Below are 24847 nucleotides of genomic sequence, written 5' to 3' on the forward strand. Positions count from 1 at the left end.
GTTCAAGAATTCCATCCTAAAAGTGGGAATAATGTTGACATCTTAATTTGAAAGCAAAATGAACAAGAATAAAAGACAAATGATAGGTTCCAGTGAATAAAACATAGTTAATAGTTGGGGCATTTACAAATAATGCTAATGTGAATCAATGAACAGGGAAATATGAACCAAAACAGAAACAGCAGCTCTGAAGGAAAAGAAGTGCAGTCATGCTTTGCTTAACGATGGGGATACTTTCTGAGAAATGTGTCGTTAGGTGATTTTGCCCTTGTGCAAACATCATATTTACACAAAGCCTATGGCTCCCAGGCTACAAACCTGTGCAGCATGTTACTGTACTGAATACCTCAGGCAACTGTAACACAAGGGAAGCATTTGTGTACCTAATAGATCTATTTTTATTTTTAAGACAGTCTTGCTCTGTCACCCAGGCTGGAGTGTAGTGGTTGATCTCGGCTCACTGCAACTCTGCCTCTTGGGCTCACGCGATCCTCCCATCTCAGCCTCCCTGGAACTATGGGTGCACGCTACCATGCCCAGCTAATTTTTGTACTTTTTGTAGAGATGGGGTTTCACCATGTTGCCCAGGCTTATCTTGAACTCCTGAGCTCAAGTGATCCGCTCGCCTCAAACTCCCAAAGTGTTGGGATCACAAGGGTGAGCCACCACACCTGGCCCTAAACATATCTAAACATAGAAAAGGTACAGTACAAATACAGTATAAAAAATAAAATAGGGGGCTGGGTGCAGTGGCTCACACCTGTAATCCCAGCACTTTGGGAGGCCGAGGTGGGCAGATCAGGATGGTCAGGAGATTGAGACCATCCTGGCTAACGTGGTGAAACCCCGACTTAAAATAAAAAAAATAAAATAGGGTACCCCTGTATAGGGCACTTACCATGAATGGAGCCTGCAGGGCTGGAAGTTGCTCTGGGTGAGTCAGTGAGTGAGTGGTGGATGAATATGAAGGCCTAGGACATTACAATCCTGTAGACTTTATACACACTGTACACTTAGTTTACACTAAATTTATTAAATAATATTTTTATTTCCTCAATAATAAATCAACCTTAGCTTACTATAACTTTTTTACTTTATAAAGTTTTTAATTTTTAAAAAACTTTAAAGATGGAGTCGCACTCTGTTGCCTGGGCTGAAATGCAGTGGTGTGATCTTGGCTCACTGCAACCTCCCCCTCCTGGTTCAAGCAATTCTCCTTCCTGAGCTTCGTGAATAGCTGGGATTATAGGTGCATGCCAGTACTTCCCAGCTAATTTTTGTATTTTTAGTAGAGACAGGGTTTTACCATGTTGGCCAGGCTGGTGTAAAACTCCTGAACTCAAATGATTCACCCACCTCAGCCTTGCAAAGTCCTGGGATTACAGGCATGAGCCACTGCACCTGTCCAACAAAACTTTTTTGTGATTTTTAACAACTCTTAGCTTAAAACATAAACACATTATACAGCTGGAATAAACACATTATCCCAGCCTAGATGGAGTACAGTGTCTTGATTTCAGCTTACTATAGCCTTGAACTCCTGGACACAAACGATCCTCTTACCTCAGCTTCTGCCTCCTGAGTAGCTGGGACTACAGGTGGGGCCACCCTGCTTGGTTAATTTTTTTTTTTTTTAATTAGAGATGAGGTCTTGCTATGCTATCCAGGCTGGGCTTTAACTCCTGGGCTCAAGCCATCTGCCCACCTCAGCTTCCCAAAGTGCTGGGATTATAGGTGCGTGCAAGCCACCATCCCTGGCCAAAACCCTTTTCTTTATAAATTACCCAGCCTCAGTTATTCCTTTATAGCAGCACAAATGGGCTAAGACAATATGCATATACTTTTTAGTTTGAAATAGTTTGTCTCACAAAAAGTTGCAAAAATAGTACTGAGTTCCCATTTATTCAACTTCTCCCAATGAAAATTAATGTAACTTTAAAATATTTCTGGTTGAATTTTTCTTGACCCTGTTGACTCTTTAGTCACCTCTCCTGTGGCCAGTTGATGTGAACATAGGGAATTTACACTATTCGCTCTGTGTTTCTGCCAACATTTCTTCTCATCTTCCAGTTTTCTCCCTTCCCTTTCTGTTCTGCTCTCCTTCCCTGCTTGTTTTTATGGCTACTATCTTTAATGCCTCTCATTTCATTCTAGTACTCACTTTAAAATATACTTAAAATGTCTTGGCCAGGTGTAGTGGCTCACACCTGTAATCCCAGCACTTTGGGAGGTGGAGGCAAGTGATCACTTGAGTCCAGGAGTTCAAGACCAGTCTGGGCAACATGGCAAGACCCTGTCTCTACAAAAAAAATACAAAAAATTAGTTGGTGTGATGGCGAGTGCCTAGTAATCCCAGCTACTAGGGAGGCTGAGGTGAGAGGACCGCTTTAGCCCAGGAGGTGGAGGTTGCAGTGAGCCACGATCACACCACTGCACTCCTGCCTGGGCAACTTGAACGAGACCCCGTCTCAAAACAGAAACAGGTTGGGCATAGTGTCTCACGCCTTGATCCTAGCACTTTGAGAAGCTGAGGCAGGAAGATTACTTGAGGTCAGGAGTTCAAGACCAGCCTGGCTAACATGATGAAACCTGTCTCTCATAAAAATACAAAAAATTAGCCAGGTATAGTGGCATGTGCCTGTAATCTCAGATACTCGAGAGGTTGACCAAGAAAATTGCTTGAACCTGAGAGGTGGAGGTTGCAGTGAGCCGAGATCATGCCACTGCACTCCAGCTTGGGCAACAGAAACAAAAACAAAAAGTCTGAATTCCAAAGAGACTTGGAGCATAGTAAAATGACAAGGCGTGGTATGTGTGTGTACCCCGTTCATAAATCGGGGTGAGGAAAAGCTGATACGGAAGTATAGGAGTTAGTCTCATGCCCCTCCAGGTCTACAGCCATCTCCTGTCCCAGAAGATGGCCCCTTGCTCTCCTTGCCATGGACTAAATAGCCCCCTTGATTGTAGCCACTGTTTCAATCAGGGCCAGAGGCGGAACTCGCCATGGGTGCAGAACATGAATTGGTAAGTCAGTGCTGTGCGATTCAGAGATTTTGTAGGCCCTCTAGCTATGTGTATTCTCTCTTTTTTTTTTTGAAATGGAATTTCGCTCTGTTGCCCAGGCTGGAGTGTAGTGACGCAATCTCAGCTCACTGTAACCTATGCCTCCCAGGTTCAAACAGTTCTCTTCCTCAGCCTCCCAAGTAGCTGGAATTACAGTCGCCTGCCACCATGACTGGCTAATTTTTTGTATTTTTAGTAGAGATGGGGGTTTCACCATCTTGGCCAGGCTGGTCTTGAACTCCTGACCTCATGATCCACCCTCCTCGGCCTCCCAAAGTGCTGGGATTACAGGCATGAGCCACCGAGCCTGGCCTGTTATGTGTACTCTCTACTTCCCAACTGTTACTCTTAAATCTTTGGTAAAAGTTTTGTAGTGAGTAGGCTTAAATGTACAACAGAACAAATGAGTTAAAATCTTATTGTTTATATTTCTGTTTGCAAAACAATTTGGCTAAATAAAACAGACAAATTTGGTATGATTTTCATTATCACTATGTGCCAGAAATTTTAACTAATTGATATAGTTTGGATATTTGTCCCTTCCAAAGCTCATGTTTGAAATGTGAGCCCCAATATTGGAGGTGTTTGGGTCATGGGGGCAGATCCCCGATGAATGGCTTGGTGCTCACCCCACCCCATAATAATGAATGAGCTCTCGCTCTATTAGTTCTAGAAGATCTGGTTGTTAAATGGTTGTTAAAGTCTGGAACCTCCCTCTTTTTTTTTTTTTTTTTTTTTTTTGAGACGGAGTCTCACTCTGTTGCCCAGGTTGGAGTGCAGTAGTGCAATCTCAGCTCACTGCAACCTCCACCTCCCAGGTTCAAGCTATTCTCCTGCCTCAGCCTCCTGAGTAGCTGGGATTACAGGTTCGTGCCACCATACCTGGCTGAATTTTTTATTTTTAGTAGAGATGGGTTTCACCAGATGGAGGTTTCACCAGAAAGGCAGGCTGATCTTGAACTCCTGACCTCAGGTGATCCACCTGAGCAGATGCCAGCACCATGCTGCTCATACAGCATGAAGAACCATGAGCCAAACAAACCTGTTCCCTCTCTGTTTTTTTTTTGCGATGGAGTCTTGTTCTGTTGCCAGGTCGGAGTGCGGTGGCGTGATCTCGGCCCACCGCAACCTCTGCCTCCTGGGTTCAAGCAATTCTCCTAACCCTCCCGAGTAGCTGGGACTATTACAGGCACACACCACCACCCTCAGCTAATTTTTGTATTTTTAGTAGAGACAGGGTTTCACCATATTGGCCAGGGTAGTCTCCATCTTGACCTCGTGATCTACCGCCTAGGCCTCCCAAAGTACTGGGATTACAGGTGTAAGCCACTGCACCTGCCCCAAACCTTTTCTCTTTATACTCAGCCTCAGGTATTCCTAGATAGCAACACAAAATGGATTAATACACTAATGCGAGCAATAACCTCCTCTTCTAGAAAAAAAATCTTGCTTTAAGATGTTTTTTAATCTAGAAAAATGTTGCTTTAAGTTGTAAAGAATTGCTAATCAATTATCAGCCTTTTAGATATGATTAAAAAAAAAAATCAAGCCTAAAGAATCCCTCTGCAGTTACTACTGAGAGATGTTTTGTTTGTTTGTTTGAGACAGGATCTTGCTGTTGCCTAGGCTGGAGTACAGTGGCACCATCTTGGCTTACTGTAACCTCTGCATCCTGGGTTCAAGCAATCTCAGCCTCCTGAGTATTTAAGACTACAGGCACCACATGCCCAGCTAATTTTTTTTTTTTTTTTTTTTTGTAGAGATGAGGTCTCACTATGTTGCCCAGGCTAGTCTTGAACTCCTGGACTCAAGTGATCCACCCACCTTGACTGTTCACCTCAACCTCCCAAAGTTCTCGGATTACAGGCTTGAGCGACTGCTGCAGGTCTTAAGAGGTGTTTTTGTAAAAAAAAATGTTTATTTTTCAGAGATAAGGGCTTGCTATATTGCCCAGTCTGGATTCAACCTCCTGGGCTCAAGCAATTCTCCCGCCTCAGCCTCCTGAGTAGCTGGAGACTACAGGTGCATAACACTGTGCCGGGATTGTTGAGAGTTTTAATATTTTCAGATTGACACAGTTTTATTAGTTATCTTTTAATAAACATGGCATTCTAATTGGAAGTTAATTGGCAGAGTTCCAATGTAAACACTTGGCTCCTGTCACACATGAACTCAGCTCTACACATTCATTTTAGGAGTAAGTTCATGAAGATTCAGAATGATTCAAGCTCGCTTAGGGCATAGTTCATGTCTCCAACCCTTGTGTTATTACATATGTTTGTATTTTAGCACTAGATCTGATATAAACAATGATAAGCATAGTCATATGTAATACAATAGGATACCGTAGTAATGATTCTTTTTTTTTTTTTTTTTTTGAGACGGAGTTTCGCTCTTATACCTAGGCTGGAGTGCAATGGCGCGATCTCGGCTCACAGCAACCTCCGCCTCCTGGGTTCAGGCAATTCTCCTGCCTCAGCCTCCTGAGTAGCTGAGATTACAGGCACGCGCCACCGTGCCCAGCTAATTTTTTTGTATATTTAGTAGAGACGTGGTTTCACCATGTTGACCAGGATGGTCTCGATATTTTGACCTCATGATCCAACCGCCTCGGCCTCCCAAAATGCTGTGATTATAGGCGTGAGCCACCGCGCCCAGCCAGTAATGTTTCTTGTATAGAAGAAATAGAATTGGAATTACTTCATTTCTGACATTCTGTACGACCACGTGAGTTTTTAATTTGTATTTAAAATTTAAAACAGTGAAATAGGAGGCCAGTTGCGGTGGCTCATGCCTGTAATCTCAGCACTTTGGGAATAGGAGGCAGGTGGGTCACCTGAGGCCAGGAGTTCGAAACCAGCCTGGACAACATGGCAAAACCCCATCGCTACTAAAAATACAAAAATTAGGTGGGTGTGGTGGCTCAGATCTGAAATCCCAGCTACTCCAGAGGTTGAAGGAAGAAAATCACTTGAACCTGCGAGGTAGAGGTTGCAGTGAGCCCAGATTACACTCCTGCACTCCTGCCTGGGAAACAAGAGCAAAACTTCATCTCAACAACAACAACAACAAATTAGCCAGGTGTGGCAGCACATGCCTGTAGTCCCAGGTACTTTCAGAGGCTGAGGTGAAAGGGTGGCTTGAGTCCAGGAGGTTGAAGCTGCAGGGAGCCGTGATTGTGCCACTGTACTCCAGTCTAGGCAACAAAGAAAGACCCTGTCTCTGAATAAAAAAAAAAGGTAGCAAGAAGCAGCTTCTCCGCTCCTTCTGGAATCTCTCCCTAGTTCAGCCCGCCTGCTTCCACTCCTGCCTCCACCATGTCCACCATAAGTCCTACAAGGTGTCCACCTCTGGCCCCGGGGCCTTCAGCAGCCACTCCTTAACGAGTGGGCCCAGTGCCCACTTGAGCTTCTCCCGAGTGAGCAGTAGTGGCTTCCGGGGTGGCCTGGGTGCAGGCTATTTTGGGGCCAGCGGCATAGGCATGGGAGGCATCACCGCCGTCACCATCAACCAGAGCCTGCTGAACCCCATTAAGGTGGATGTGGACCCCAACATCCAGGCCGTGCGTACCCAGGAGAAGGAGCAGATCAAGACCCCCAACAACAAGTTTGCTTCCTTCATCGACAAGGTGCGGTTCCTGGAGCAGCAGAACAAGATGCTGGAGACCAAGTGGAGCCTCCTGCAGCAGCAGAAAACGGCTAGGAGCAACATGGACAACATGTTTGAGAACTACATCAACAACCTGAGGCGGCAGCTGGAGACTCTGGGCCAGGAGAAGCTGAAGCTGGAGGCAGAGCTTGGCAACATGCAGGGGCTGGTGGAGGACTTCAAGAACAAATATGAGGAAGAGATCAATAAGCGTACAGAGATGGAGAATGAATTTGTCCTCATCAAGAAGGATGTGGATGAAGCTTACATGAACAAGGTAGAGCTGGAGTCTCACCTGGAAGGACTGACTGACGAGATCAACTTCCTCGGGCAGCTGGATGAAGAGGAGATCCGGGAGCTGCAGTCCCAGATCTCCGACACGTCTGTGGTGCTGTCCATGGACAACAGCCGCTCTCTGGACATGGATGGCATCATTGCCGAGGTCAAGGCGCAGTACGAGGAGATCGCCAACCGCAGCCGGGCTGAGGCGGAGAGCATATACCAGATCAAGTATGAGGAGTTGCAGATGCTGGCTGGGAAGCACGGGGATGACCTGCGGCGTACGAAGACTGAGATCTCCGAGATGAACTGGAACATCAGCCGGCTCCAGGCTGAGATCGAGGGCCTCAAAGGCCAGAGGGCTTCCCTGGATGCCGCAATTGTAGATGCTCAGCAGCGCGGGGATCAGGCACTCAAGGATGCTCATGACAAGCAGAAGGAGCTGGAGGCCGCCCTGCAGCGGGCCAAGCAGGACATGGCAAAGCAGCTGCGTGAGTACCAGGAGCTGATGAATGTCAAACTGGCCCTGGACATCCAGATCGCCACCTACCGCAAGCTACTGGAGGGCGAGGAGAGCCGGCCGGAGTCCGGGATGCAGAACATGAGTATCCACACGAAGACCACCAGCGGCTATGCAGGTGGTCTGAGCTCTGTCTATGGGGGCCTCACAAGCCCCAGCCTCAGCTACGGCCTGGGCTCCAGCTTTGGCTCTGTCATGGGCTCCAGCTCCATCAGCCGCACCAGCTCCACCAAGGCTGTGGTTGTGAAGAAGATTGAGACCCGCGATGGGAGGCTGGTGTCCGAGTCCTCTGATGTCCTGCCCAAGTGAACAGCTGCAACAGCCCCTCCCAGCCTGCCCCTCCTGAGGCTGCCCCAGAGCCCAGGAGGGAGGTTGCTGTGCAGGGGAGCTCAGGGAACAGGAGACCCACCTGATGCTCAGCCCTAGCCCTCAGCCCACTGGTGGGGAGTTTACTGCCTGGGGACCCCCCTTACCCATGCCTCCAGCTGCAAAACAATTCAATTGCTTTTTTTTTTTTTGGTCCAAAATAAAATCTCAGCTAGCTCAGAAAAAAAAAAAAAAAAAAGGTAAAAAGTACTAGATTTTAGATAGTCTTCTGTGGTGAGGTGGTGGATGGCCTAAATAGGGACAAGACTGGAGGGAGGCAGTGTAGTCAGGAGGCGAATGAAATAATCTGATGAAAAGGTGAGAAGGGGCCAGGCGAGGTGATTCACGCCTGTAATCCCAGCACTTTGGGAGGCCAAGGCAGGTGGATCATGAGGTCAGGAGTTCGAGACCGACTTGGCCAACATGGTGAAACCCATCTCTAATAAAAATGCGAAAATTAGCCAGGCATGGTGGCCCGGGCCTGTAATCCCAACTACTCCAGAGTCTGAGGCAGGAGAATTGCTTAAACCTGAGGGGTGGATGTTGCAGTGAGCCAAGATTGCTCTACTACACTCCAGCCTGGGTGACAGAGCAAGACTCTGTCTCGAGAAAAAAAAAAAAGGTGAGAAGAAGGGATTGAACTTGAGGTCAGTGATATTTATCTTTGTATCTCCAGTGCTGAATTTAATTCCTGGTATAAGGAATGAGCCAAGATGATATTTACTAATTGAGTTAAATTTATGTTTCCTCTTCTATATTCTAATGAAATCACCATCTTTTGGCTTTAGAACCACATTTCTAGTGACCATTTTAATGTATACTGGAGTTCTAGACAACAATTCCATAAGTACTTTGTACAAAACATAGCAAAAGTATATAAAATACTAAATAAAATAAAATGGAAAATCTGTCTAAATGATAATAATTCATTCCACAAATATTTATTGATATTTCCCACACTATGCTTTTTTCCTGAACCAAACGATGTGAATAAGAATATAGAATTTATTTATTTATTTATTGAGTCAGAGTCTTGCTCTGTCACCCAGGCTGGAGTGCAGTGGCGTGATATCGGCTTACTGCAATCTTCACCTCCCAGGTTCAAGGGATTCTTGTGCCTCAGCCTCTCAAGTAGCTGGGATTACAGGCATATACGACCATGCCTGGCTAATTTTTTGTGTTTTTAATAGAGATGGGTTTTTGCCATGTTTGCCAGGCTGGTCTTAAACTCCTCAGCTCAGGTGATCTGATCATTTTGGCCTCCTAAAGTGCTGGGATTACAGGTGTGAGCCACTGAGCCCCCATGAAATATAGATTTTTTTTAAGTTAAAACAATTTTTTAAAATTATACTTTAAGTTCTGGGGTACATGTGCAGATTGTGCAGGATTGTTACATAGGTATACACATGCCATGGTGGTTTGCTGCCTCCATTCCCCCATCACCTACATTAGGTGTTCCTCCTAATAGTATCCCTCCCCAACCTCCCCACCCCCTGCTATTTCTCCCCTAATCCCCCATCCCCCAAAAGACCCCAGTGTGTGATGTTCCCCTCCCTGTGCCCATGTGTTCCCATTGTTCAACACCCACTTATGAGTGAGAACATGTGGTGTTTGGTTTTCTGTTCTTCTGTCAGTTTGCTGAGAATCATGGTTTCCAGACTTATCTATGTGCCTGCAAAGGACATGAACTCATCCTTTTTATGGCTGCATAGTATTCCGTGGTGTGTATGTGCCACATTTTCTTTATCCAGTCTTGGCTTGATGGGCATTTGGGTTGGTTCCAAGTCTGCTGTTGTAAGCAGTGCTGCAAGAAACATATGTGTGCATGTGTCTTTATAATAGAATGATTTCTAATCCTTTGGGTATATACCCAGTAATGGGATTGCTGGGTCAAATGGTATTTCTGTTTCTAGATCATTGAGGAATTGCCACACTGTCTTCCACAATGGTTGAACCAATTTACACTCCCACCAACAGTGCAAAAGCATTCCTATTTCTCCACATCCTCTCTAGCATCTGTTGTCTCTGGATTTTTAAAGCATTAATTAATTAATTAATTAATTTTATACATATTTTATTGCACTTTAGGTTCTGGGGTACATGGCAATGTGGTTTGGTGCCTCCATCCCCATCACCTATATCTTGCATTTCTCCTCATGTTATCCCTACCCTGCACCGTCCCTCCCCTAGTCCCCCCCAATAGACCCCAGTGTGTGATGCTCACCTCCCTGTGTCCACGTGTTCTCATTGTTCAACACCCGCCTATGAGTGAGAACATGCAGTGTTTGCTTTTCTGTTCTTGTGTCAGTTTGCTGAGAATGATGGTTTCCAGGTTCATCCATGTGCCTACAAAGGACACAAACTCATCGTTTTTTATGGCTGCATAATATTCCATGGTGTATATGTGCCACATTTTTCCTGTCCAGTCTATCATCGATGGGCATTTGGGTTGGTTCCACATCTTTGCTATTATAAATAGTGTCACAATGAACATACGTGTGCATGTTTCTTTATAATAGAATGACTTGTAATCCTTTGGATATATACCCAGTAATGGGATTGCTGGGTAAAATGGAATTTCTATTTCTAGGTCCTTGAGGAATCGCCACATTATCTTCCACAATGGTTGAACTAATTTACACTCCCACCAACAGTGTAAAAGTGTTCCTATTTCTCCACATCCTCTCCAGCATCTGCTGTCTCCAGATTTTTAACGATTGCCATTCTAACTGGTGTGAGATGGTATCTCAATGTGGTTTTGATTTGCATTTCTCTAATGACCAGTGATGATGAGCATTTTTTCATGTTTGTTGGCTTCATATATGTCTTCTTTTGAAAAGTGTCTGTTCATATTCTTTGCCCACTTTTGAATGGGTGTGATTTTTTCTTGTAAATCTGTTTTAGTTTTTTGTAGATTCTGGATATTAGCCCTTTGTCAGATGGGTAGATTGCAAAAAATTTTTCCCATTCTGTTGGTTACTTGTTCACTCTAATGATTGTTTCTTTTGCTGTGCAGAAGCTCTGGAGTTTAATTAGATCCCATTTGTCTATTTTGGCTTTTGTTGCCAATGCTTTTGCTGTTTTAGTCACATAGTACTTAATTATGCCTATGTCCTGAATGGTTTTGTCTAGGTTTTCTTCTAGGGTTTTTTATGGTGTTAGGTCTTATGTTTAAGTCTTTAATCCATCTGGAGTTAATTTTAGTGTAAGGTGTCAGGAAGGGGTCCAGTTTCTGCTTTCTGCACATAGCTAGCCAGTTTTCCCAATACCATTTATTAAACAGGGAATCCTTTCCCAATTGCTTATTTTTGTCAGGTTTATCAAAGATCAGATGATTGGAGTTGTGTGGCATTACCTCCAAGGCCTCTGTTCTGTTCCATTGGTCTATATCTATGTTTTGGTACCAGTACCATGCTGTTTGGATTACTGTAGCCTTGTAGTGTAGTTTGAAGTCAGGTAGCATGATGCCTCCAGCTTTGTTCTTTTTGCTTAGAATTGACTTGGCTATGTGGGCTCTCTTTTGGTTCCATATGAAGTTCAAGGTAGTTTTTTCCAGTTGTGTGAAGAGGGTCATAGGTGATGGGGATAGCATTGAATCTATAAATTACTTTGGGCAGTATGGCCATTTTCACAGTATTGATTCTTCATAACCATGAGCATGGAATGTTTTTCCATCTGTTTGTGTCCTCTCTTATTTCATTGAGCAGTGGTTTGTAGTTCTCCTTGAAGAGTCCTTTACATCCTTTGTTAATTGTATTTGTAGGTATTTCATTCTCTTTGTAGCAAGTGTGAATGGCAATTTGTTCTTGATTTGGCTCTCTTTAAATCTGTTTTTGTTGTATATGAATGCTTGTGATTTCTGCACATTGATTCTGTATCTTGAGACTTTGGTGAAGTTGCTTATCAGTTTCAGGAGATTTTGGGCTGAGACGATGGGGTCTTCTAAGTATACTATCATGTCGTCTGCAAATAGAGACAATTTGACTTCCTTCTTTCCTGTTTGAATACCCTTTATTTCTTTTTCTTGCCTGGTTGCTCTGACTAGAACTTCCAATACTATATTGAATAGGAGTGGTGAGAGAGGGCATCCTTGTCTATTGCCAGATTTCAAAGGGAATGCTTACAGTTTTTGCCCATTCAGTATGATATTGGCTATGGGTTTGTCATAAATAGCTTTTATTATTTTGAGATATGTTCCATTGATACCTAGTTTATTGAGAGTTTTTAGCATAAAGGGCTGTTGAATTTTGTTGAATGCCTTCTCTGCGTCAATTGAGATAATCATGTGGTTTTTGTCTTTGGTTCTGTTTATGTGGTGAATTACATTTATAGACTTGTGTATGTTGAACCAGCCTTGCATCCCCAGGATGAAGCCTACTTGATCATGATGGATAAGTTTTTTGATGTGCTGTTGCAATCGGTTTGCCAGTATTTTATTGAAGATTTTTGAATTTATGTTCATCATGGATATTGGCCTGAAGGTTTCTTTTCTTGTTGAGTCTCTGCTGGGTTTTGGTATCAGGATTATGTTGGTGTCATAAAATGATCTGGGAAGGATTCCCACTTTTTGTATTGTTTGGAATAGTTTCAGAAGGAGTGGTACCAGCTCCTTTTTGTATGTGTGGTAGAATTAGCCTATGAACCCATCTGGACCTGGGCTTTTTTTGGTTGGTAGGCCATTAACTAACTTCAGTCCTTGTTATTGGTCTATTCAGGGTTTTGACTTCTTCCTGGTTTAGGCTTGGGAGGGTGCAAGTGTCCAGAAATTTATCTGTTTCTTTCAGGTTTACTGGTTTATGTGCATAGAGCTGTTTGTAACAATCTCTGATGGTGGTTTGTATTTCTGTGGAATCAGTGGTGATATCTCCTTTATCGTTTTTTATTGCATCTATTTGATTCTTCTGTCTTTTCTTTTTTATTAATCTGGCTAGTGGTCTATTTTGTTGATCTTTTAGAAAAACCAGCTCCTGGATTTATTAATTTTTTGAATGGATTTCATTGGGTCTCTATCTCCTTCATTTCTGCTCTGATCTTAGTTTTCTCTTGTCTTCAGCTAGCTTTTGAGTTTTTTTGATCTTGCTCCTCTAGCTCTTTCAATTTTGATGATAGGGTGTCCATTTTAGGTCTTTCCTTGCCTCTCATGTGGGCATTTATTGCTATAAATTTTCCTCTAGACATTGCTTTAAATGTCTCTCAGAGATTCTGATATGTTGTGTCTTCATTCTCATTGGTTTCGAAGAACATCTTTATGTCTGTTTTCGTTTCGTTGTTTATCCAGTCAACATTCAAGAGCCAGTTGTTCAGTTTCCATGAAGTTGTGCAGTTCTGAGTTAGTTTCTTAATCCTGAGTTCTAATTTGATTTCACTGTGGTCTGAGAGACTGTTTGTTATGATTTCTGCTCTTTTGCATTTGCTGAGGAGTGATTTACTTCTCAATGTGGTCAATTTTAGATGTGGTGCTGTGAAGAATGTGTATTCTGGGGATTTGGGGTGGAGAGTTCTGTAAATGTCTATTAGGTTCACTTGGTCCAGATCTAAGTTCAAGTCCTGGATATTCTTGTTAATTTTCTGCCTCATTGATCTGTCTAATATTGACAGTGGAGTGTTAAAGTCTCCCACTATTATTGTGTGGGAGTCCAAGTCTCTTTGTAGGTCGTTAAGAACTTGATTTATGTATCTGGGTGCTCCAGTATTGGGTGTGTATATATTTAGGATCATTAGCTCTTCTTGTTACATTGATTCTTTTACCATTATGTAATGCTCTTCTTTGTCTTTTTTGATTTTTGTTGGTTTAAAGTCTATTTTATCAGAGACTAGAACTGCAACTCCTTCTTTGCTCTCAATTTGCTTGGTAAATCTTCCTCCATCCCTTTATTTTGAGCCTATGTGTAACCTTGCACGTGAGATGGCTTTCCTGGATACAGCACACTGATGGGTTTTGACTTTTTATCCAATTTGCCAGTCTGTGTCTTTTGATTGGGGCATTTAGCCCATTTATATTTGAGGTTAATATTGTTATGTATGAATTTGATCCTGCCCTTTTGATGCTAGCTGGTGTTTTGCTCATTAATTGATGCAGTTTCTTCATTGTGTCGATGCTCTTTACCATTTGGTACATTTTTGGACTGGCTGGTACTGGTTGTTCCTTTCTATGTTTAGCGCTTCTTTCAGGAGCTCTTGTAAGGCAGGCCTGGTGGTAATGAAATCTCTTAGCAATTGCTTGTTTATAAAAGAATTTATTTCTCCTTTGCTTATGGAGTGTAGTTTGGCTGGATATGAAATTCTAGGTTGAAAGTTCTTTTCTTTAAGGACGTTAAATTGTGGCCCCCACTCTCTTCTGTCTTGTAGGGTTTCTGCTAAGGATCCACTCTGAGTCTGATGGGCTTCCCTTTGTGGGTAACCCAACCTTTCTGTCTGGCTGCCCTTAGCATTTTTTCCTTCATTTCAACCTGATGAATCTGATGATGATGTGCCTTGGGGTTGCTCTTCTTGAAGAATATCTCTGTGGTGTTCTCTGTATTTCCTGGACTTGAATATTGGCCTGCCTTGCTAGGTTGGGGACCTTCTCCTGGATAATATCCTGAAGAGTGTTTTTCAGCTTGGATTCATTCTGTCCGTCACATTCAGGTACACCTATCAAATGTAGAGTAGGTCTTTTCACATAATCCCATATTTCTTGGAAGCTTTGTTCATTTCTTTTTACTCTTTTTTCTCTAAACTTGCCTTCTCATTTTATTTCATTGAGTTGATCTTCAATCTCTGATATCCTTTCTTCTGCTTGGTCAGTTTGGCTACTGAAACTTGTGTATGCTTTGCAAAGTTCTCGTGTTGTGTTTTTCAGCTCCATCAATTCATTTATATTCTTCTCTAATCTGTTTATTCTCATTAGCATTTCATCAAACCTTTTTTCAAGGTTCTTAGTTTCTTTGCATTGGGTTATAACGTGTTCTTTTAGCTCAGAGAAGTTTGTTATTACCCACTTTCTGAAGCCTGTTTCTGTCAATTCATCAGACTCACTCTCCATCCAGCTTTGTTCCCTTGCTGGTGAGGAGTTGTGATCCCTTGGAGGAGGAGAGGTGTTCTGGTTTTGGGTGTTTTCATCCTTTTTGTGCCGGTTTCTTCCCATCTTTGTGGATTTATCTACCCGTGGTCTTTGTAGTTGGTAACTTTCAGATGGGGTCTCTGAGTGGATGTCCTTTTTGATGATGATGAAGTTATTTCTTTCTGTTTTTTAGTTTTCCTTCTAACAGTCTGGCCCCTTTGCTGTAATACTGCTGAGGTCCACTCCAGGCCCTGCTTGCCTGGGATCACCTGCAGTGACTGCAGAACAGTTAGGGTTACTGCCAGTTTCTTCTTCTTCTGTCTTTGTCCCAGAAGGATACCTGCCTGATGTCAGCTTGAGTTCTCCTTGATGAGGTATATCTTTGGATATATGGGGTTGGGGAGCTGTTTGAGGAGACAATCTGTCCCTTATAGGAGCTCACGTGCTGAGCTGTGAGCTCTGTTGTTCTGTTCAGAGTTGCTGGGCCAGTATGTTTAAGTCTGCTGCAGTGGGACTCATAACCTCCTTTTTTTCCCAGGTGCTCTGTCCTGGGAAGGTGGGGCTTTATTTATAAGTTCCTGATATGCTGCTGCCTTTTTTCAGAGATGCCCTGCCCAGCCAGGAGGTAGCCTAGTCACAGTCTGTGAGCAAAGGCATTGCTGAGCTGCCATGGGCTCTGCCCAGCTGCTGTGTAAACTTCTTTGTGGTTTTGTTTATAGAGGTATAGTTAGAACTGCCTCAGTAATGGCAGTCTGCCTGAGTAATGGCGTACTGTCTAGGTAATGGTGGAGTGCCTCAGTAATGGCAGACTGCCTCAGTAATAGTGGACTGCAGTGGTATGATGGACTGCCTCGGTAATGACAGATACCCTTCCCCCAACAGAGCTGGACTGTCCTTGGTCTCAGTCCAGAGGGTTTCAGATTGCTGGTCTTTGTGGGCGTGGGACCCGCCAAGCCAGATCACCTGGCTCCCTGTTTTAGCCCCCTTTTTTTCAGTTGAATGGGCAACTCTGTCTCCCAGGCATTCCAGGTGCCAGTTGAAATGGCCACCCAGATTTGTGTGAGTTTTTGTGTGGAGACCTGCTGTGCCGGCTGAAACAGCTGTGCTGGAGACTCATAGTGATTTTCTGCTCAGGAATCTCCTGGTCTGTGGGCAGTAAAAATTTGTTTGGAAATGCAGTGATCACTCACCCTCTGTTCTTGCTGGGAACTGCACTCACAGCTGTTCCTATTCAGCCATCTTGGATCATCTCTTATCTCTGGATTTTTTAATGATTGCCATTCTAACTGGCATGAGATAGTATCTCAAGATTTTTAAAGCATTGTTTTCAATCATTGCAACTAAAAAAAAAAATTTAAAAAACTGAAGCTGGATGGCCTATCAACTAAGTAACACTCAGTACAGGAAATAAGAAAATCTGCAGCTGTCATTGCCTATAAAAGATTATATAACTTGCGGGGCACATGGTATGTACACAATAAATACTTGTTGATTGATCTGTTGCAATATGTTTTGAAGATTTCATGAAACCAGTTTAGTGTGAAATTAGAGTTTCATATGAAAGTACAACTAAGACCGAGGTGTCAAAATGGGGAGAATTAGGAGAAAGCTAGGGTGTGAAGTCAGGAAAAGAACAAAGGATCATCTGCAGTCTGATAACAGGTTAGATTATTATTGTGAACCCTGAAAATCTGAGACAGGTCTCAGGTAGCTTTGAAAGTTTATTTTACCAAGGTTGAGGATGCGGATGTGACACACCCTCAGAAGGTCCTGATGACATGTGTCCAAGGTGGTCGGTGCACAGTTTGAGGGAGACATAAGACATCAATCCACATATGTAAGATGAACAGTGGTCTGTCCAGAAGATAGGACAACTTGAAGCAAGGAGGGGGCTTCCAGTTCATAGGTAGGTAAGAGACAAACGGTTGCATTCTTTTGGGTTTCTTTTTTGTTTGTTTGTTTGTTTTAGACAGGTTGTCACTCTATTTCCCTCAGTCTGGAGTGCAGTGGCGCGATCTTGGCTTACAGAACCTCCGCCTCCCAGGTTCAAGTGATTCTCCTTCTCAACCTCCCGAGTAACTAGGATTATAGGTGCTCACCATCACGCCAGTCTAATTTTTGTATTTTTAGTAGCAATGGGCCAATATTGGCCAATTTTAGTAGAGATGGGCTAGGCTGGTCATGAACTCCTGACCTCAAGTGAGCCACCTGTCTTGACGTCCTAAAGTGCTGTGATTACAGGTGTGAGCCATTGCACCCAGCCTTTTTAAGTTTCTGATTAGCCTTTCCAAAGGAGGCAATTGGATATGCATTTATCTCAGTAAGCAGAGGGGTGACTTTGAATAGAATGGGAGGCAGGCTTGCCCTGAACAGTTCCCAGCTTGACTTTTCACTTTAGCTTAGTGATTTTGGGTCCCCAAGATTTATTTTCATTTTATAAAGCCTTTCCATGAGTATTCCTCTTGCTGCCTCTCATTTCCTCCTGTAGGCTCCATTTCTCTAGTCCTTTCCATGCCCTTCCCAACATGCATCAAGACCTTCAAGGTCATATAAGGGAGTAGGAAGTCCGGCACCCTTTGTCAGTTAGCTGAAAAACAGGCTTCTTGTCTACTTAGAGAACATGGGAAATGGGAATCTGAGGACAGAGATATTCACTTTGTTGCTAAAATGCTCCAAGTGAGAGTCACTATAAGGTCTTCCAGTCCATATCAATCAGAGAAATAAAGGCTGAACAAGATTATGAGTTGAAAAAGCAGAGGAAACCCCAGATATTGCATGGTTTCAGGCTTTAGCCCTATTACTCTCTTGAGCCTCCTGTATAGGAGGGCCATTAATGTCTCAAGATGTCATGTAATTGGACTCATACCATATGTAGCCTTTCCAGATTGGCTTACTTTACTTAGAAATATGAATCAAGACTGGGCGCAGTAGTTCATGCCTGTAATCCGAGCACTTTGGGAGGCTGAGGTCAGGAGTTTGGGACCAGCCTGGCCAATGTGATGAAATCCTGTCTCTACTAAAAACACAAAACTTAGCTGGGCATGGTGGTGGGTGCCTGTAATCCCAGCTACTCAGGAGGCTGAGGCAGGAGAATCACTTGAACCTGGGAGGCCAGAGGTTACAGTGAGCTGAGATCATGCCGTTGCACTCCAGCCTGGGTGACAAGAGCGAATCTCTGCCTCAAAAAAAAAAAAAAAAGGAAATATGAATCAAAGTTTTTCCATGTCTTTTTATGGTTTAATACTATCTTTCTTTTTAGTTTTGAGTAATATTCTATTGTCTAGATATAACAGTTTATTTTCCATTCGCCTACTGAAGAATATCTGTTGCTTCCAAGTTTTGGCAATTATGAGTAAAGCTGCTATAAACATTCATCTGCAGGTTTATGTGGACATGAATTTTTAATTCCTTTGGGTGAATACTAAGGAGCATGAATATTGGATTGTACAGAAAGAGTATGTTTAATTTTGTAAGAAACTTCCAAATTGTCTTCCAAAATGATTGTACCATTTTGTGTTTCCACCAGCAATTAATGAGAGGGCCTGTTGCCCCACATCCTCACCAGCATTTCGTGTTGCTGGTGTTTCTTACAGCATCCTTGTAAAAGCAACTAGCAAAGTTTTGCTGTGGGTTTTTTTATTTTTATTGAGTCTCGCTGTCACTCAGGCTACACCACAGGTGCATCCCACCATGTCTGGCTTTTCTTTTCTTTTTTTTTTTTTTTAAATCAGAGTCTTGCTCTGTCGCCCAGGCTGGAGTGCAATGGTATGATCTCACTCACTGCAAACTCTGCCTCCCAGGTTCAAGTGATTCTCCTGCCTCAGCCTCCTGCGTAGCTGGGATTACAGGTATGCACCACCATGCCTGGCTAATTTTGTATTTTTAGGAGGGGGGGTGTTTCACCATGTTGGCCAGGCTGGTCTTGAACACCTGACTTGACATGATCCACCTGCCTCAGCCTCCCAAAGTGCTGGGATTATAGGTGTGAGCCTCAGTGCCCAGAGCATTTTTTTTTTTTTTTTTTTTTTTTTTTTGGTAGAGACGGGGTATTGCTTTGTTGCCCAGGCTGGTCTCAAACTCCTGGGCTCCAGTGATCCTCCCACCTCAGTCTCTCAAAGTTCTGGGATTACAGGCATGAGACACTGCACCTGGCTGCTGTTTTAACCTAAGAAGTGAAGAAATTCTCACCTAAGGAAATTCTAAAACCACTCACTAAGTAGTAGAATTAATTTTTTTTAGTAGAGACATAGTTTTGCCAAGTCCTTTGCCCATTTTTAAATTGGGGGATTTGTCTTATTGTTGTTCAGTTGTAAGAGTTCTTTCTATATTCTATAGAGTAGATCCTAATCAGGTATATAATTGGTAAATATTTTCTCTCATTCTATAGGTTGTCATTTTAGTCTGTTTGTGCTGCTATAACAGAATATCTAAGAATGATTCATTTATAACAAACAGAAATTTATTGGCTCACAGTTCCAGAGCCCAGGAAGTCCAAGATCAAGGCACTAGCATCTGGTGAGGGCCTTCTTTCTGCATCATCATGTGGTGCAAGGCTTAAGGGCAAAGAAGTAGAAGGGGACAACTGCACCCTTTCACACCAAAATTAATCCTACCCATCAGAGCAGAGCGCTCATGGCCCTATCACCTCCCAAAGGTCCCATCTCCTAATACTGCTATGACAGCAACCAAATTTCAGCATGAGTTTTGGAGGGGGACAAGCATTCAAACCATATCAAATTATCATATTTTTGCTGTCTTGATAGTGTCATTTGATGTGCAAACTTTAAACAATTTTTCTTTTTTGGGACGGGATCTCACTTGTGATCTTCCTGTCTCACTCTGCCAAGTAATCGGGACTACAGGCACACAGGACTATGCCCAGCTACTTTTTGTATTTTTTTGTAGAGACAGGGTTTTGCCACGTTGCCCAGGCGAGTCTTGAATTCCTGAGCTCAAGTGATCTGCCTGCCTTGGCCTCCCAAAGTGATGGGATTATAGGCATGAGCCACTGTGTCTGGCCTTTTATTGGTACATAATTTTTTTATTGGTATCTAATAATTGTACATATTTATGGGTTACATGTGATATTTTGATACATAAATACAATGTGTGGGTGTACTGTAGCTTTTTAATATTTTTTTCCCCTCAGTCTCCTGAGTAGCTAGGACTCCAGGTATGTGCCACCACACCCTGCTAATTTTTTTTCTTTCTTCTTTTTTTCTTTCCTTTGAGACAGAGTGGTGTTGCTCTGTCACCCAGGCTAGGGTGCAGTGGTGCAATCTCGGCTTACTGCAACCTCCACCTCCTGAGTTCAAGCAATTCTTGTGCCTCAGCCTCCCAAAAAGCTAGGATTACAGGCATGTGCCACCATGCCTGGCTAATTTTTGAATTTTTAGTAGAGACAGGGTTTCGTTATGTTGGTCAGGCAGGCTAGCCTCAAACTCCTGGCCTCAAGCAATCCGCCCACTTCAGCCTCCCAAATTGCTGGCATTACAGCATTACAGGTATAAGCCACTGCACCTGGCCTTTTTTTTTTTTTTTTTTTTAACATTTGCAGAAACAAGGTCTTGGTATGTTGCCCAGGCTGGTCTCCAACTCCTGGACTCAAATGATCTTCCCACCTCAGCCTCCCAAATGTAGTAAGTTTTGAAATCAGGAAGTGTGAATCCTCCAATTTTGTTCTTCATTTTCAACACAGTTTTGGCTACTCGAGGCCCCTTTAAATTCCATATGAATTTGAGGACCAGCTTTTATATCTCTGAAAAAAAAAAAAAAAGACCCTGAAATTCTGAGAGAGATAGCAATGACTCTGTAGACCATTTTGGATAGTATTGCCATCTTAACAATATTAAGTGGTCTAGATCAGGACCACTTTCTGGTAACAAAACTGCTCTAAAAATAGTCTATTAATTTTAAATAGCTAACTCACAGTACTCTTGGGTCAAAAAGGATATCAGGAAGACCAAGGAAGATACCAGATAGGAAACAGGGCTGACGTGCAGCTCCCACTTGGATGGATGGAACAGCGTGTGGAGACTCACACCATGGACTTTTGCTCCAGGAACTGCTGCAGAAGCATACCAGGAAAACCAAAGGAAATCACAGATGCTTTGAAAGAAGTGGCAGGCTGCATGCAGCTAATTCTTCAAGACAGGTGAAAAACTGTGAGTTCTCAAAGTGTGAGAGGTGGAAAACCTGTCTCCAAACACATATCCCCACTGGGGAAACCCAAAATCCAGATCACAGAAGAGGGATTGAACCTTACCTAGAGCTGAAACAGATTTAGCATGAAATATAAAAGTAGAAGCAGCAGTGGGAAGAGCCTTGTAGGCACTCCCATTCTCCACCTCAAGCCCAAGTAAGCCATCCCTGATTATATCTCATAGGAGCCCTCGGGGAAGGCAGCTGGTGGAATTCAGGAGGGGTCACAGGGTGAAAGAAGCTTCCAACAGAACACTGTAATAATTTTGACTGGGCACACACTCTCTTGAGCAGAAGCCAGGGGCAAACAAAAACTGCTGCACATAGGAGAGCAGGAGTCATGGTGGACAGTATAGGCAGGTGGCGTGGGGCATGGCTTGAAAGCCATACTTGCTTTCCCAGTGGGGAAATTTATACCCTGGGGCTAGGTCTGACTCTTACCTGCAGGCTGCCTGGAGATAAAATCAGTGCTGTTAGTGGGGACTCAGCAGGAAGGAAACTACCTGGCCAACTGCATGGGAGCTGGAGGAGGCCTACTAGTTTTCTTCCACTTCCCTGGTGACAGAGGCAGTCATAATCCCCTCTGGCACATAAGCCCATTGGCCCTATTCTATTCATCTAGCACGATGAATAGAACAGTACCTCCAATCTCAATACTAACTTTGAATGTAACTAGCCTAAATGCTCCACTTAAAAGATACAGAACTGTGAAATGGATACAAATCCAGCAACTAAGTATCTGCTGTCTTCAAGAGACTCATCTAACACATAAGGACTCACATAAACTTAAGGTAAAGTGGTGGAAAAAGATATTCCATGCAAATTGAAACCAAAAACAAGCAGGAGTAGCTATTCTCATGTCAGAAAAAGAGACTTTTTTTTGCTCGTTCAGTATGATATTGGCTGTAGGTTTGTCATATATAGCTTTTATCATTTTATGATACCTTCCGTCAATACCTAGTTTATTGAGAGTTTTTAGCATGAAGGGCTATTGAATTTTATCGAAGGCCTTCTCTGTATCTATTGAGATAACCATGTGGTTTTTGTCTTTGGTTCCGTTTATGTGATGGATTACATTTATGAATTTGCATATGTTGAAACAGCCTTGTATCCCCAGGATGAAGCCTACTTGGTGGTGATGGATAAGCTTTTTGATGTGCTGTTGCAATCTGTTTGCCAGTATTTTATTGACGATTTTTGTGTTGACGTTCATCATGGATATTGGCCTGAAGTTTTCTTTTTTAGTTGAGTCTCTGCCTGGTTTGGGTATCAGGATGATGTTGGTCTCATAAAATGAGTTAGGAAGGATTCCCTCCTTTTGTATTGTTTGATACAGTTTCAGAAGGAATGGAACCAGCTCCTCTTTGTACGTCTGGTAGAATTCGGCTGTGAATCCATCTGGACCTGGACTTTTTTCATTGGTAGGCTATTGATTGCTGCCTCTACTTCAGCCCTTGTTATTGGTCTATTCAGGGTTTCAAATTCCTCCTGGTTTATCTTGGTAGAGTACAAATGTCTAGGAATTTATCCATTTCTTCCTGATTTACTGGTGTATGTGAATAGAGCTGTTTGTAGTCATCTCTGATGGTAGTTTGTATTTCTGTGGGGTCACTGGTGATATCCCCTTTATCATTTTTTATTGCATCTATTCAATTCTTCTCCCTTTTCTTTGTTTATTAATCTGGCTAACATTCTGTTTATTTTGTCAATCTTTTCAAAAAACCAGCTCCTGGATTTATTGATTTTTTTGAAGGGTTTTTTTGTCTCTATCTCTTTCAGTTCTGCTCTGATCTTAGTTATTTCTTGTCATCTGCTAGCTTTTGAGTTTTTTTGATCTTGCTCCTCTAGCTCTTTCAATTTTGACGATAGGGTGTCGATTTTAGATCTTTCCTCTCTTCTCTGGTGGGCATTTATTGCTATAAATTTCCCTCTCAACACTGCTTTAAAGGTGTCCCAGAGATTCTAGTAAGTTGTGTCTTCATTCTGTTGGTTTAAAAAAGACAAGAATCAGAAAACAGAAACATATTTGAAACAATAAATACCAGTGCAAGAACAAATAATAGAAGATAAACTATAGCTAGCCAATAATAGAGGAAACTGGATAGCTGAGGAAGGAGATTTACTTTAAAAATTCATTTTTTGTTAAATATTTCAGACATACCAGAAGGTACAAACAATAATGTAAGGCATGCTTGTGAAACGAACACTAACCTAAATAATAAAACATTACCATTTTGAAGCCTTTCTGTTCTTCTTCATTACATCTCCCTCCAGTTCACCACTATCTTGAAATTTTAGTTATCATTCCAATGCATGTCTTTATAATTTCATGACATTATGTACACTCCTAAATATTTATATTCTTTTGCACTTTTTAACCATATAAATGTTATTTTACACTATTTAAAAATTTTTTTTCTTTTCTAAGAGATGGGTGTCCCCACTGGCCTTCAACTCCTGGGCTTAGGAGATCCCCTGTCTCAGCTTCCAGAGAAGCTGGGACCGCAGGAACATGCCACTACAGCAGGCTTCACTACATATTTCTAAACCTGTTTGCTTAACCCATTTTTTTTTTTAAAGGTGGAGGGTTGTTGCAATGAGGGGAGTTAAACTTTTTTTGTTTTGATTTTTGCCTCTCTTTTTTTTTATTTCATTTTTGTGAAGAACAGGGTCTTGCTATACTGCCCAGGCAGTTCTCCAACTCCTGGGCTTCAGCGATCCTCATGCCTCATCCTCCTAAGTGCTGGGATTATAGATAGGCGTGAGCCAACGCGCCCGGCAACCTTGCTTTTTTGATTTTTCATGCTGGTACATACAGCACTAGTTTATTCTTCCTACTTGCTATATTCTATTATATAAATACGCCACTGTTTACTTATGACTTCTGTCAATGGCACCTATGTTTCCTCCTCTTTTGCAATTTATAAAGTTTGCCATGAATATTTTTGTAATTGTAGATACGTGCGCAAGAATTTTCCTAGAAGAGGGGTAGGCACGTGCAATTTTACAGGCTATTTCCTAGTTGCTCTGCTAAGGGTTTGTGCCATTTAGACTACCAAACCCGCTGTGTTTATCTTGTTGTTCCAAAGCTCATCAACACCCGACAGGCTTACTTTTCATTCCGCCTCCTTTTTTATTGTTCCTGGTACTTCACATTATACAGTTCCTCGAATTTTATTTCAATTACTCCTCACAATCAGCCTGTGGGTTAGATACGATTTTTCACATTTTACAGATAAGAAAACAAAGAATTTCTTCCTTTGCTGAAACAAGTTTCTTTTCTTCCATTTAAATCAATGTCTTATTTTTCAACCTCGCTCACTGTACCTTTTTGCTCCCAGCGCTGGAAAAAGTGGGACACCCTCTTCGGTGAGTGTGCGGGGTTGGTATCCAAAGTTGGCAGCTTTCCCTCCTCCTCCTCCGCCCTCTCCAAAACCCCGGCACCGCACTTCGCCACCAGGGGCCGCTGTGGCTCCGTAACGCGGCGGAACGACAGGGTTTGAACCACTGGAGACCCTGTAGTCTCCTGTCACTTCTCTCCGCCCCATTCTGCTTTCTGGGGGCGCCCACCGCCGCGCTGGAAAAGGCGGGGCCGGCAACTTCGGGCAACAAGATGCGTTGGGATAGGGTGACGATTGCGGCGCTGGTTCTGTGGTCGCCGGAAGTGCCGCGGTTTTTCCCTCTTCAGGGCCGCTATAGCTGAGACTGGAGCGCTGCCCCGGAAGTTC

At 42.9% G+C, this 24847-nt stretch overlaps 1 long non-coding RNA gene and 1 pseudogene across 1 annotated transcript; one reads left to right on the top strand and one right to left on the bottom strand.

Moving 5' to 3' along the window:
* The first annotated feature begins 6486 nt into the window (after positions 1–6486).
* Positions 6487–8010, top strand: LOC118148409 (keratin, type II cytoskeletal 8 pseudogene; annotated as a pseudogene).
* Positions 8011–19938: 11928 nt separating this feature from the next.
* LOC144579717 (uncharacterized) lies at positions 19939–24788 on the bottom strand. Its single transcript, XR_013527899.1, has 2 exons — positions 24447–24788; positions 19939–23102 (listed from the first exon to the last, which is right to left on the bottom strand). It is a non-coding gene; the product is annotated as an uncharacterized LOC144579717 (long non-coding RNA).
* Between the last annotated feature and the right edge of the window lie 59 nt (positions 24789–24847).

This window comes from Callithrix jacchus, chromosome 16 (assembly GCF_049354715.1).
Source record: "Callithrix jacchus isolate 240 chromosome 16, calJac240_pri, whole genome shotgun sequence".
Lineage (NCBI taxonomy): Eukaryota > Metazoa > Chordata > Mammalia > Primates > Cebidae > Callithrix > Callithrix jacchus.